General features: G+C 42.8%; 1 long non-coding RNA gene across 1 annotated transcript; it reads left to right on the top strand.

The window, feature by feature from the left end:
* Window positions 1-2369: 2369 nt before the first annotated feature.
* On the top strand, window positions 2370-10463 carry LOC133226712 (uncharacterized). Its single transcript, XR_009729617.1, has 2 exons — window positions 2370-2947; window positions 4702-10463. It is a non-coding gene; the product is annotated as an uncharacterized LOC133226712 (long non-coding RNA).
* Window positions 10464-15688: the final 5225 nt, after the last annotated feature.

Here is a 15688-nt window from a genome sequence, read left to right as displayed (position 1 = left end):
CTCCTCAGATAACCGTTTTGCTTTTTTGCATTTCTTTTTCTTGGGGCTGTTCTTGATCACTGTCTTGTGTACAATGTCAGAAACCTCCATCCATAGTTCTTGAGGCACTGTATTTATCAGATCTAATCCCTTGAATCTATTTGCCACTTCCACTGTATAATTGTAAGGGGTTTGATTTAGGTCTTACCTGAATTGCTTAGTGGTTTTCCTTACTTTCTTCAATGTAAGTCTAGTTATAATTACTAAGATTTATTCCCAACCATAGAACAGTTCTGACACTAAAAATGCGGGTTTTCCCTACCAAACAGTTCTCTAACTAGGTGCAGATACCAACTGGGTGTCCTACAATTTAATTCAGTTCTGACATTAATTACCTGGAGTTAGTTCAGACGTCACTGGTTAAGGGCTCAGCCCCACAAGACTGCCCTCCCACTTCAGATAGCAATTGCAAATATTGGGTCCCTAGTTACCCACAATTTATCTGACTTGTCTTAAAATTTGGGATTCCCATGATCCTCTCTTCTAGTTTGATAATTTGCTATGACAACACATGGAAATCAGGGACTTTTCTTATTTACAGCTAAGTATATAATATTGAGAGTCCCTTGGCCTGCAAGGAGATCCAACCAGTCCATTCTCAAGGAGATCTGTCCTGGGTGCTCTTTGGAAGGACTGATGCTGAAGCGGAAACTCCAATACTTTGGCCACCTCATGAGAAGAGTTGACTCATTGGAAAAGACTCTGATGCTGGGAGGGATTGAGGGCAGGAGGAGAAGGAGATGATAGAGGATGAGATGGCTGGATGGCATCACTGACTTGATGGACATGAGTTTGGGTGAACTCCGGGAGTTGGTGATGGACAGGGAGGCCTGGAATGCTGCAATTCATGGGGTCACAAAAAATTGGACATGACTGAGCAACTGAACTGAATTGATCTGATGTATAGGATATATAGTTATGTATCCTTATAAAGGATGTTAGAAAATATATAAATGAAGAAGCTGATTAAGAGGCAAATAATATGAGGTATGGAGGTGTCCTAAATACAAGGGCTTCTGTGACTGTGGAGGTTGTGGTATACCATCTTTCTGCATGTGGGTGTGTGCACCACCCTACAAGCTCTCCAAACCCTTTACGGTTTTATGGAGGTCCCATGACATAAACATAATTAAATCATTGGCAATTCTGGATTAACTCAGTCTATCCTATTTACCTCCTGGAGGTGTGAGGGGATTTGGAGCTGAAAGTTCCAACCCTCTAATCACATGGTTTCTTTGGCAAGCAAAGTCCATCCTGAAACTGTCCAGGAGGCTCATGCAGAGTCAGCTCATTAACAAAAACTCAAGTATTCTTGACGGGGACTTTTTAGAAGTAACAAAAGAGGCTCCTCTCATCCCTATAACTCATGAAGTTCCAAGAATTCTGGGAGCTCTGCTCCAGCAACCTGGACAAAAACTGGATATATCTATTATTATCAGTATTGTACTAGTTAATAATGAGAAGTAATTGAAAACATCTCCTGGAAGCAGCCCCTTCCTTTTCCAGAAGAGACTCATCTGTGTTGCCAGTTTATTTCTCCTCTTGCCCCTCTTCCTCATTTTTCCTCATCTGTGTGTAACCTGTTCATTGAATGAGTAGGACTCAGTGGTGTATAATTGGAATATTCCTTTATTTATCTCTGCCTTTGCTTGCCACCATGTTATTTTGGTTCTCCCCTCCCCCATTCCTGGTAATATTCTTGGAAAAGTGACTTTTGTAGTCACTTTTGATATTAGAATATCTAAAGTCTTAGGCATTAAAAAGTTTAAGTCCTATCTACTATCAAAACTTCCATCTCTCATTAAATCCTAAGCTGGCTCTTTGACCACCTTTCACCACCTCCATCAAGTTCAGGCCTGATTTACAATTTCATAGAATAGGAGGGAGTAAACTGAACTGAAGTGTGTCATGGCCTGTTTTCTTTTTCTCATTTCTTTACTTCCTTTCCTCCTCCTACTCTCATTTGGTTTGAGGGATGAGAGCTGAAGTGTAGCTGTGTTGCTATCTGTGATTTTTCTTTTAGTTGTTGAATATACAATAGCTGCTTTTGTGGAGTCTTCAGAATGCCCCCATATACTTAATGACCTGATAGTGTGCTGTTTGCTGACCTGTTTTGCTGACATCCCAGGATAACCTGTTTGACTTTCCCCTCATTCCTGCTTCTGGCAGTATATTTCCAGTTGTCTCTGCTGAAGTGGGTGGTGGGAGGGGTGGGGTGTGGGAGGGGGTTGTGTGGGTAGGGTGTGGGAGGAGTGGAGGGTCTGGGTGGGCAGGGTGTGGGAGGGGTGGAGGGTGTGTGTGGGGGGTGAGGGGGTTGTGGGAGGGGTGGGCAGGGTGGGGTGTGGGAGGGGTGAGGAGATTCTGTTGGGCAGAGGATCCAATCTGTATCCCATGGACCTTGAAGAAATTCAGCATCTTATTCAGGAGTAGAGGACACTAGTGGTCATGAGCAGGTAGCCCCAGCCTCCATGTTAACTACCATTATTGCTGTTTCCGGGAGGTTGCTCAAACTCAGTGATGCTATCTAACCATCTCATCCTCTGCTGTCCTCTTCTCCTTTTGCCTTCAATCTTGATATCTCCTCCAAATGAAAAGATATATAAGTCTGTCTTACATTTGTATGGATTTAGGGATGACAGAAATAATTAGTCTGTAATAGTCAATAATTCACTTCATTCACTTAGAGACCTAGGTGAAAATCTTAGTGCAAATTTCCATCTTTTTAAAAGCATGTGCTGTTGCTCAGTCATGTCCAACTTTTTGCAGCCTCATGGACTGTGGCCCATCAGGCTCCTCTGTCTATGGAATTTTTCAGGTAAGAATACTGGAGTGGGTTGCCATTTCCTTCTCCAGGGTATCTTCCCAACCGATGGATTGAACTTGGCCGTCTCTTTTATCTCCTGCATTGGTAAGTGAATTCTTCACCATTGGTGCCACCTGAGAAGCAACTCATCGTATTTTTGTTCTCAATCTTGTCCTAGAATCCATCACTCTCCTAGCCCCATTCCTGCAGGATTTGTCCTCTCTTGCTTAAATCACTCTGGAAATTCCCTACGTCTATTGACGTGGTGACCCCCAATACCTTTGTTTCCGTGATCCACATTTTCAGTGACTCTGAGAGACTTCCTACTGATCATGTGAACCTTACCTCCAGTGACCTTACAACGCTGGCCATCTCTTATCCCTGTGACCTACACTGGGCCCAGGATCTCCTGCTTTTCATGACTATATGATTCTCATCCCTATGAACTCTATCACCCTACTCCAGTGTTCCTAAGATCTTCGTCACTGACCTCAACTCATTGACACTTTGATCCTGACCCCACCTTGATGGCACTTTACTCTCCACTGCTGCTGCTGCTGCTACGTTGCTTCAGTTGTGTCCGACTCTGTCCGACCCCATAGACGGCAGCCCACCAGGCTCCCCCATCCCTGGGATTCTCCAGGCAAGAACACTGGAGTGGGTTGCCATTTCCTTCTCCAAGGCATGAAAGTGAAAAGTGAAAGTGAAGTCGCTCAGTCGTGTCTGACTCTTAGTGACCCCATGGACTGCAGCCTGCCAGGCTCCTCCATCCATGGGATTTTCCAGGCAAGAGTACTGGAGTGGGGTGCCATTACCTTCTCTGTTACTCTCCACTACTATCATAGAAAACCACATTCATATGTTTCCATCTACCCTCGGTCCCAACTTACGTCTAGCCATTTGTTAGGGAACTCTTAACACCGTCTCTGAATTACATTTAGTAATCACTCTCCTTAAATGCCTGAGGAACTGATAAAAAATTATTTGTTTATACACAAGAATTTTGCCTGAAAATCAAAGTTAATTATAATGCTTCATAGTTAAAAGTTTTAATGGACTTATTGAACAAATATGAAAAGCATTGAACAAATGTTAACATTGCACAGTTATAAAGGATGCAGTGATGTCAGAGACAGGTGCTATATTGTGCATGGGTTCTGTTTTTATCACTATTTCCACGTTATTCTATTTGGAGGCTCCTCCAACTCTCAGTCGGAGAAGGCAATGGCACCCCACTCCAGTACTCTTGCCTGGAAAATCCTATGGATGGAGGAGCCTGGTGGGCTACAGTCCATGGGGTCTCAAAGAGTCGGACATGACTAAGCGACATCACTTTCACTTTTCACTTTCATGCATTGGAGAAGGAAATGGCAACCCACTCCAGTGTTCTTGCCTGGAGAAGCCCAGGGACGGGGAGCCTGGTGGGCTGTCATCTCTGGGGTCACACAGAGTCGGACATGACTGAAGTGACTTAGCAGCAGCAGCAGCAGCAGCAAGGCAAGGTGAGGTATATTTATAAATCACACTGGACTAAGGAGAAAGAGGTAGGAGTCTGGGACTTCAAAGGGAAGTAAAGTAATTCACAGGAAAACATAGAGATTTAATGTTTGTTAAACAAATGTTCGCTGGTCAATCTAGAGAGAATAGGATACAGAGAGGACTGCGATCAAACTGGCCTTGCTAAGTTCCTCCCTGTTTAGCACACCTAGTTCATAGTTTACTAGAGTTACATATAGTGTTGTATAGTTATCTTTAGTGGTATCTCCCTCCTGGAACAGGCTCTATATTCTGTTCTCTTAGGCAGTTAGGTAGAAGTTCAAAGTTTCTTTCTGAGTCTTTTGGAACTTCTTTACCTTCAGGTTGAAATAATCTACACACCCAAGTGACACATGTTGGGTCACCTGCACTGTATCCCATCAAAAGAGAGGAAGAAAAAAATCAGACAACCTCTGTATTTTAGAAAAAAAAAAAACAAAACAGTTTTCCTTTGTTTCAACACCAGATGTGTGTGGAGCTTTCCCTACAACAAGCAGGTCTGGAGAACTATCATCCGCTGGGTCATGGAAAAAGCAAGAGAGTTCCAGAAAACATCTATTTCTGCTTTATTGACTACGCCAAAGCCTTTGACTGTGTGGATCACAATAAACTGTGGAAAATTCTGAAAGAGATGGGAATACCAGACCACCTGATCTGCCTCTTGAGAAATTTGTATGCAGATCAGGAAGCAACAGTTAGAACTGGACATGGAACAACAGACTGGTTCCAAATAGGAAAAAGAGTACGTCAAGGCTGTATATTGTCACCCTGCTTGTTTAACTTATATGCAGAGTACATCATGAGAAACGCTGGACTGGAAGAAACACAAGCTGGAATCAAGATTGCCGGGAGAAATCTCAATAACCTCAGATATGCAGATGACACCACCCTGATGGCAGAAAGTGAAGAGGAACTCAAAAGCCCCTTGATGAAGTGAAAGTGGAGAGTGAAAAAGTTGGCTTAAAGCTCAACATTCAGAAAACGAAGATCATGGCATCCAGTCCCATCACGTCATGGGAAATAGATGGGGGAACAGTGGAAACAGTGTCACACTTTATTTTTCTGGGCTCCAAAATCACTGCAGATGGTGACTGCAGCCATGAAATTAAAAGACACTTACTCCTTGGAAGGAAAGTTATGACCAACCTAGATAGCATACTCAAAAGCAGAGACATTACTTTGCCAACAAAGGTTCATCTTGTCAAGGCTCTGGTTTTTCCTGTGGTCATGTATGGATGTGAGAGTTGGACTGTGAAGAAGGCTGAGCGATGAACAATTGATGCTTTTGAACTGTGGTGTTGGAGAAGACTCTTGAGAGTCCCTTGGACTGCAAGGAGATCCAACCAGTCCATTTTGAAGGAGATCAGCCCTGGGATTTCTTTGGAGGGAATGATGCTGACGCTGAAACTCCAGTACTTTGGCCACCTCATGTGAAGAGTTGACTCATTGGAAAAGACTCTGATGCTGGGAGGGATTGGGGGCAGGAGGAGAAGGGGACAGCAGAGGATGAGATGGCTGGATGGCATCACTGCCTCGATGGATGTGAGTCTGAGTGAACTCTGGGAGTTGGTGATGGACAGGGAGGCCTGGAGTGCTGCGATTCATGGGGTTGCAAAGAGTCGGACACGACTGAGCGACTGAACTGAACCGAACTGAGCCAGTGTCTTACAATTTAACTTGATTCTGACACTATGTACCTTTCTGAATATACTGTCAGGTTCCACACTTTAAGGGCTCAGTCCCAGGAGACTGCCACTGTCTTCACATGTCAATTTCAGGCAGTAGATCCCCAGATTACCCTCAATTTATGTATGATGCTGCTGCTCCTGCTGCTGCTAGGTCGCTTCAGTCGTGTCTGACTCTGTGTGACCCCAGAGACGGCAGCCACCAGGCTTCCCAGTCCCTGGGATTCTCCAGGCAAGAACACTGGAGTGGGTTGCCATTTCCTTCTCCAATGCATGAAACTGAAAAGTGAAAGTGAAGTCACTCAGTCATGTCTGACTCCTAGTGACCCCATGGACTGCAGCCTACCAGGCTCCTGTGTCCAAGGGATTTTCCAGGCAAGAGTGTTGGAGTGGGGTGCCATTGCCTTCTCCGAACTTCTGTATGACTTGGCTATAAACCAAAAGTCCCCAAAAGCTGCCTCTTCAGGTTTGGTGTACTTGCTAGAGCATCTTCTAAAACTCAGGGAAGACTTATGTTTACTAGTTGAGTAAAGAATGTGATAAAGGATATAGATGAACAGACAGATGAAGAGATACATAAGTTGAGGTCTGGTGGGTTCTGTCCCTGTGGAGTAGGGGTCCATCCCTCTCTTGGTATATGTGGATGTGTTCACCAAACTGAAAGCCCTTCAAATCCCATGCTATTGGGATTTTATGTAGGCTTTCTCATATAGGATTCATCTATCTTTAAGTTAATTTCCAGCCCCTCTCTGGAGAATGGGAAGTGGAGGCCTGAAAATATGAAACTTCTAATCATGGCTTTGTCTTTCTGGTGACCATCTCCCATCCAGGGGCACAACCAGAGTTGCCTCATTGAAACAAAAGTGCTTCTACCATTCTTACTACTTAGGAATTTATAAGCATTTCAAGAACCTGTTTTGTGAACTGGGACAAAGATTACTTATATATTTCTCATTATAAATAACAATATTACAGAGGGAAAGACACAGAGGCATCAGATCCTGCCTTCAGTGGACTTCTCCCCCTACCTCTCAGGGCAGGGCCCAGCTGCAACCAGTAGGGCTTTGCTAGCCCTAGGTAGAGGTAGAAAGGAAGAGCATCTTCTTCTGTGAACCCTGAGACTTTATTGCTTCTGCTGTCTGACCCTACTTCCAGTCTACTCCCTTTAGAAAACATGAATTTCTAAGCAAATATTTAGGTGGCATTATCCTTGCAGATGACAGGGATATAAAAATTTGGGCTGATTTGTCAAGTTTAGGGATGGCTGCAGTCCATGGGGTCGCTAAGAGTCAGACACGACTGAGCAACTTCACTTTCACTTTCCACTTTCATGCATTGGAGAAGGAAATGGCAACCCACTCCAGTGTTCTTGCCTGGAGAATCCCATGGATGGAGAAGCCTGGTAGGCTGCAGTCCATGGGGTCGCATAGAGTTCGACACGACTAAAGCGACTTAGCAGCAGCATCAGTACTAGTCTCCTTAAAGGTATGTATTTACTTGGAAAGTGGACCTGAACTCCATTGTTGTTACTTTCTAATTATGCAAACTTTAGTCACACATTTAATCTTTCTCAGTTTTTCAGTAACTAAGTTGGACCCTATAGGGCTTTCCCAAAACCAAACTGCCCACCCTCCCATGTGCTCCATCTGCCTCTTTGTAGAAAAGCTTTAGTCTCCCAGGTCTCTCCTGAATCACAAAAGGCTGGCTCAAGACTTAATTTAAAGACTGTGAATTTGTAGTAACAAAAAATAGCAGCTGGGCCAGGGGAACTGGTAACAATTTAAACAACAGATCAGCCACATAGCAGTCACAGGATCTTTAGTTTCTTCCTGAAGTACATAGATAATGGTGTCTGATACAACTTCTTGAGTTGTTTTGTAAATACTATAAAGCCTCCACCAGATGCAAGAAGTTAACTGCATCATGACTATAAGAACATGGCCCCCAGACTGATTAGAGTCTGAGGATTGATGGTATTCACCCCTATAACACCAACTTGTTATTTAACCATCAGCCAATCAGAGAATTATGCACTAGCTGATCCCACACCTGTGATTCTCTTCCTCACTTTGCCTTTAAAAAAAGGGGGGGAGGGGCCTTTTCTGAAATCTTCTGGGGAATCTGGACCTTTTGAGCCCATATGACTCCTTGTATGGCTCGCTAATAAATGCAGCATGTTTCGTAGCTCAGCTGGTGAAGAATCAGCCTGCAGTGTGGGAGACCCAGGTTTGATTCCTAGGTAGGGAAGATGACCAGGAGAAGGGATAGACTACCCAATCCAGTATTCTTGGGCCTCCCTGGTGGCTCATCTAGTAAAGAATCAGCCTGCAATGTGGGAGACCTGGGTTCGATCCCTGGGTTGGGAAGATCCCCTGGAGAAGTAAACAGCTATCCACTCCAGTATTCTGGCCTAGAAAATTCCATGGACTGTATAGTCCATGGGTATAGTCTGCAAAGAGTCAGCAAGGACTTTCCCTTTCACTTTCCTTCACCAAAACTTGGTGTCAGTAGATTGGCTTTTCATGTGCTAATGGACTCAAGTTTGTAAACGTTCAGTAACATTTCTTCTTGCGACTTTTCATGTTGATGAAATGAGAATTTCAGGGCTTAACCTGAGGTAGGGGCTCAAAATATTAGTTCTTTCCATCTCTTCTTCCCATTTAAGTTCTGCTTAAAGGAATTTCCAGTGTAAACTGCATCTCAGTTTCAGATGGGGATATTGAAACTGATTGTGCAAAACTGATGATGTCTCAGACAGTGAAGAATCCACTTGCAGTGCAGGAGTCCTGGGTTCGATCCTTGGTTCAGGACGATCCCTGGAGAAGGGAATGGCTACCTATTCCAGTATTCTTGCCTAGAAAATTCCATGGATAAAGGAGCCTGGTAGGCTACAATCCATAGGGTTGCAAAGAGCTGGACATGACTGAGTGACTAACTTTCATTTTCACACTGTGTGAAACAGAAGATGGAATTCAAGGATGCTTCCATCACCAAGCCAAGTGGAGAACATACTATGCCTTTCTAGACATTAGGATAGGTTTTATAATTGGTGATATTGAATACTTTAGAATCCAGGGTAAATATCTGTCAATATGAATCTAGAAGAGCAAATGTAGTAAATTTACAGTGGTTGGGATATAGAGTGGCCCCCATTTCAGAAGAACCTGAGGGATTTTCAGAATAGCCAGGAAGCATGCAAAGGGAAATTAAGTCAGAAGCTTAATTTAGAGTGTCCACCATGGAAGTGGTAAGAATGAACTTAGGGAAGAGCTCCCAGTAATATGGGAGCAGTTGTGGATTTTGCTGGCTCTGAAAGGGATTTGGTTGCATTCTGGTACCACTCATGAATATTGAAAACTTTAGAAGAGATTACTAATTACTAAAGGTATCCCTCGGGTTTGGGGTCAGATATGAGAGGGAAGCAGATCCAGGATTTTTGCTAATTTGGTCAAATAGAGACTTAGAGTTGACGTAATTTGGGACAGCATTTTAGGGGAATATTTTTGAACCCTCAATCTGATTATCGCAGACATGTTAGAATATATGCTTTATTGAACCCTAAAACATGTGCTGCTTCAGTTCGTCCAGGATCTAGTAGTTACTACCTATATTTAGGTGTGGGGGGCTACCTAAGTAAGAAACAGTCCAGTGGTGGAATGATTTTCCAGCAGCACTAGCTACCTCACATAACATTAATGAGGATAAATGAGAAAGGTCAGTCCCACCCAGTGCTTGACCTGAAGCAGGTATTCAACTATGAATTGTTTTCTCCCCCAGCACGTAATTTGTTTGAAGGTCAAAAGTGTCCAAACAAGAGATTTCAAATAGAGTGTCTTCAGCTGCAGTGTTCCTTCAGTGTTTACTTTGAACCTGAGTATTTCTATATGAGTGGAGGTTTTTTTTTTTTTTTTTTTTTTGTATCAGTGCCTGTGTCTTCTCTATTGCTCTGCTGTGGAGAGATCATAGAGTCTTTGTCTGATGTACCTTAGGTTCTCACAACGTGAGCACATTTTCTATATGTGATAAGATTTCAGGAAACGATAAATTAACTAGGGGGTAAAGCAGTCCCATGAACTCAAAATCAGATTCACAAACAAGTTTATTTCACCGCATAGCTGCTGCTTTTTCTCAGGTCCACTCCCAATGCTGAGAACAGACTTTTGGTTTCATTTCTCAGTCTCATGTCAAAGTCCCAGAAAGGTTTTTTTTTTTTTTTTTCTGGCCCGCCCCCAAATCCACAAATTCTCGCGAGATGCCGATGGGCCACAGGCTCCAGCTGGGGCGGGCCGTCGACCGGGAAGCACCGCCCCTGAATGCTTATGTTGGTGGGAGGGGCCCCAGAAATGTTTTTAACATAAATGTTTGTTAAGTGATTAGTAAAGGATTTGAGGAGCCCTGTGTCAGGAATGAGAATGAATATACATTTCTTATTATAAATCACAATATCACACCAGGGAAAGACACAGAGGCATCAGACCCCTCCTTCAGTGGCCTTCTCTCCCTCTCAGGGCAGTGCCCAGCTGCAAACAGTAGGGCTTTGCTTGCTGGAGGAGGTAGAAAGGAAGAGCATCCTCTTCTTCTCCTGTAAACCCTGAATTTTTCCTATTTCTACTGTCTGATCATACCTCCATCCTACTCACTTCAGAAAACATGGAGTTCTGAGGAAATTATCAGGTGGCATTATGCTTGCATATGACAGGGACTTGAAAATTTGGGGTTATTTGTCCGGTTAAGAGATAGCTATTATCATTAGTCCCCACTCTTTTCTCACTACTTTCTAACTCTGTAATCTTGGATTTCATCTTTCAGTTTTTCTCTCCTCTTACCACTTTAAATTGGGTTAATCAAATGAGATAATTTCAGTGCTTTACCTGAAGTAGTGATTCAAAAATTTAATTCTTTCCATCCCTTCTTCCCATTTAAATCTTGCTTAAAGCACCCTCCAGTGTAAATTCCATCTCAGCCTCCTGTGGGGATGTAAAACAGAAGATGGAATTCAAGGAAGCTTCCTCCACCAAGCCAAGGGGAAAACCTCTTATAGATTTCCAGACATCGTGCTGTGCTGTGCTGAGTTGTGTCCAACTCTGCTACCCCATGAACTGTAGCCCACCAGGCTCCTCTGTCCATGGGGATTCTCCAAGCAAGAATACTGGAGTGGGTTGCCATTTCCTTCTCCAAGGGATCTTCCCAACCCAGTGATCGAACCCAGGTCTCCCACATTGCCTGCAGATTCTTTACCATCTGATCCACCAGGGAAGCCTATAATTTCCTATAATAGTTGGTATTGAGCACTCTAGGATCCAGGATAAATACTCACCAATACGGATCTGGACGTGTCACTGTAGAGAACTTGCAGTGAATGGGGATTTAGGATGGCCCCCATTGTAGAGGATCCTGAGGAGTTTTCAGAATGGCTGGGTAAAGGACAAAGGGCAACTGAGTCAGAAGACTAACTCAAAGAGTAGCCACCAGGGTAGTGGTAGGGATGGACTTAGGGGAGCGCTTCCAGTAATATGGCAGCAACTGTGGACTTTGCTGACTCTGCAGGGGTTCACTTACATTCTGGTAACGCCAGTGAATATTGAGAGCATTAAAGAGATTGTTAATCACTACAGGTACTCCTGGGGCTTGGGGTCATATTTGAGGGCGAAACAGACCCAAGATTTTGTTAGTTTAGTCAAATAGAGATTTGGATTTGATGTGATTTGAGATACAATTTTAGGGGATCATTTTTGAACCTGGTTGATTGTTTACATATCCAATTCAAGCAATTATTCGATCTACCATGAAATGTATTCTGGGAGAGATCAAGATGGCAGAGTAGAAGGATGTGGAGCTCACTGTTCCCAATGAACACATCAGAAATTCATCTACATGTGGAATAATTCTCACTAAAACATAACGTGAAACTGGCTGAAGGAATCTTATATAATCAAGGCTCTTAGAAAGATCTCATGTTATCACGTAGGTTGGGAAGAAAAGTGATTGGGTTGGGACCTGTGCCCTTAGAATGGAACTCAGAGGAAAAGGGAGAGCCCACAGGTGGGCATCCACTCTGGGTCATGAGGAGGTTGAGTCACAGACTTGCCATCCTAGTCTTGAGGTCCTATGCATAGGGGACAAGCCCCATTGGCTGATTGGAGAACTTTGAAGAACAGATAAAAAGGCTCCAGAAACCTCAGTTCCACTCATGAACAATTCCTTTCTCAGGGTGGAGAGACATCTGCCCTAGCAGCTGCCTCAGCATACTCCTCAGCCCCAGTTGGAGTGAACACCCTGGCCCCGGTGCATTTTACTTCACAGAGTGGCACCGAACCTAGGGCTCCCAGGACCAGGGAAAATACTCAGCCTTGCAATGCAGAGGCCATCCATTCCCAGGGCAGAGCACCAGTGGGTGGGCGTCAGCCATTGCTGGCCCTTACTCAGGCAGTGCCCCACAAGGAGCCCAGACTTCTGATTGCAGTGCAGCTGCCAGGATGCTCATGACTGTCTCACTGTGCATCCCAGTTCCAACGAAGCAAACGCTCCATCCACTTACTCCACAGTTTACACACGGTGTTAGATCTTGGGTAGCTATGACAGGGGAAAATGTAACTATGGGCTGTATCTGCATGGATACACAGATGCCTACAAAGGCAGAGCATAAGACCTCAGTAGGTGCATAAACCCCACTTACTTCCTCATTCCCTTCCTTTGTGGCAAAGGTTCTGGAACAGGGAGAAAGAAAACATAACTTTAAGGGGACAGAGCAAACACAAGACTGGCCCTAAAGTCTTCCACATCAGCAAGTTGGGATCAGACCCCACCACTGAGTACAGAGAAGTCCCACAATCAGAGAGGAAGTTCTTATAGTCTGCAGAAAGACTGCAGGCTGTAGCTCCACCATATCTAGTCCCACCTCTATCAAGGTGATAGCTGCCAGTTACACGCTGAGGAAAGGCAGCTGATGTCCATGTCAAATTCAGGTTCTCACCAAAGGCACTGGACACATTAATATGTATAGATGTTCTTCCACAAAAGAATACCCCTTCAGGACCACAGTAACTATTTCACCTAAATTGACAGAAGCAGAGAATGTTAAACAAAAATAAAAATGCAGAAGAACTACTCTCAAATGAAAGAGGAAGAGACAACTCCAGGAAAACAAAAACAAAAACAAAAACAAAATGAATAAACAATTTACCAGATAAAGATTTCAGAAATTGGTAATAAAAATGTTAACTGAATAAGGGAAGATGATTGATCTAAATAGTGATCATTTCAATAAGGAACTAAATTATATAAAAAGACCCAATCAAAAATAGATAATTCAATATCTGAGGTTAAAAAAAAAACACTAGAAGGAATGAATAGCAGACTAAGTGGTTCAGAAGAACACATATATGATCTGGAAGATAGAGTAGTGGAAATCACCTAATCAGAAGAGCAGAAAAAAATTCAAATTAAGAAAAAATGTTAGAAATCTATGAAATCTCTGGGAAACCATTAAATGTGCCAACATTCACATTATAGATGTTTCAGAAGAAGAAAGAGAGAGAAGAAAATGGAAAGTGTATGTGAAGAAATTATGCCTGAAAACAACCCAAACCTGAAAAAGAAAACAGATTTTCAGGTATAGGAAGCACAGAGGGTCCCAAACAAGATAAACCCAAACAGACCCACACCAAGATACATCATAATTATAATGGCAGTAGTTAAAGAGAATTCTAAAGGCAGCAAGAGAAAAAGTTATATACAAGGGAACCTCTCTAAAGCTACCATCTGATTTCTTTTTTTTTTAATTTTATTTTATTTTTAAACTTTACATAATTGTATTAGTTTTGCCAAATATCAAAATGAATCTGCCACAGGTATACATGTGTTCCCCATCCTGAACCCTCCTCCCTCCTCCCTCCCCATACCATCCCTCTGGGTTGTCCCAGTGCACCAGCCCCAAGCATCCAGTATTGTGCATCGAACCTGGACTGGCATCTCGTTTCATACATGATATTTTACATGTTTCAATGCCATTCTCCCAAATCTTCCCACCCTCTCCCTCTCCCACAGAGTCCATAAGACTGTTCTATACATCAGTGTCTCTTTTGCTGTCTCGTACACAGGGTTATTGTTACCATCTTTCTAAATTCCATATATATGCGTTAGTATACTGTATTGGTGTTTTTCCTTCTGGCTTACTTCACTCTGTATAATAGGCTCCAGTTTCATCCACCTCATTAGAACTGATTCAAATGTATTCTTTTTAATGGCTGAGTAATACTCCATTGTGTATATGTACCACAGCTTTCTTATCCATTCATCTGCTGATGGACATCTAGGTTGCTTCCATGTCCTGGCTATTATAAACAGTGCTGCGATGAACATTGGGGTACACGTGTCTCTTTCCCTTCTGGTTTCCTCAGTGTGTATGCCCAGCAGTGGGATTGCTGGATCATAAGGCAGTTCTATTTCCAGTTTTTTAAGGAATCTCCACACTGTTCTCCATAGTGGCTGTACTAGTTTGCATTCCCACCAACAGTGTAAGAGGGTTGCCTTTTCTCCACACCCTCTCCAGCATTTATTAGTTGTAGACTTTTGGATTGCAGCCATTCTGACTGGTGTGAAATGGTACCTCACAGTCGTTTTGATTTGCATTTCTCTGATAATAAGTGATGTTGAGCATACCATCTGATTTCTGTGCAGAAACTTTGCAGGCCAGAAGCAAATGGCATAATATATTCAAAGTGGTGTAAGGGAAAACCCTGCAACCCAGGGTACTCTATCCAGTAAGACTGTCATTTAGAATAGAAGGAGAGTTAAAGAACTTAGACAAGCAAAACTAATTCCACAATAATAGACCTACCCTGAAACAAATGCTGAAGGGTCTTCTCTCAATGGGAAAGAAGTAAGAGTCATAGGAAAAGAAAAACCCCAACAGGAAAGACAACTATATAGTAAGGATTGAAGATCACTTCAACAAGCAGGTACACAGATTAAAAAACAAAAAATTGGCCAAGTAGTGTTCCATTTTATATAGGTACCACACCTTCTGCAGTAAGTTCAAAAGAGAAAAGCAAGTATAGTAACACACATATACATGTAATTTAGGAAAACTCTCCTGATGGACCTATTTGCAGGATAGAAATAAAGATGCAGATGTAGAGAATGGACTTGTGGACACATTCGGGGAAGGACAGGGAGAGATAAATTAAGAGAGTAGCACTGATACATGTACATCACCATGTGTAAAACAGAAGCTGCTGTATAACACAGGAAGCTCAACCCAGTGCTCTCTGATGACATAGAGGCGTGGGATGTGATTAAATGACAAAATGAATTTTACAAACTCAGTGCCATCAACGGCCAAAGCAATATGTCTGGCTTTTTTCTAAGGAAAAAAGTAAAATCTGTCATAACAAAACCTCGGAATTCTTCAAAAGGCATTATGCTTACCAGTTATCCATTGTGGTCATATTTACACAAGGGAAAAAATATATATAAAATAAAATTTTAGGGAATATAAATAACTTTAGGAAACTCTCCAATATTATGGGCTTCCCTGGTGGCTCAGATTGTAAAGGATTTGTCTGCAATGCAGGAGATGTGGGTGGGAGCCACAGGAAAAAATATATATGTAAAATAAATTCTT

The sequence above is a fragment of the Bos javanicus genome, chromosome 15 (genome assembly GCF_032452875.1).
Source record: "Bos javanicus breed banteng chromosome 15, ARS-OSU_banteng_1.0, whole genome shotgun sequence".
NCBI lineage: Eukaryota > Metazoa > Chordata > Mammalia > Artiodactyla > Bovidae > Bos > Bos javanicus.
Note: the sequence above shows the minus strand (reverse complement) of the source record. Positions and strands in the feature narration are given on the sequence as shown.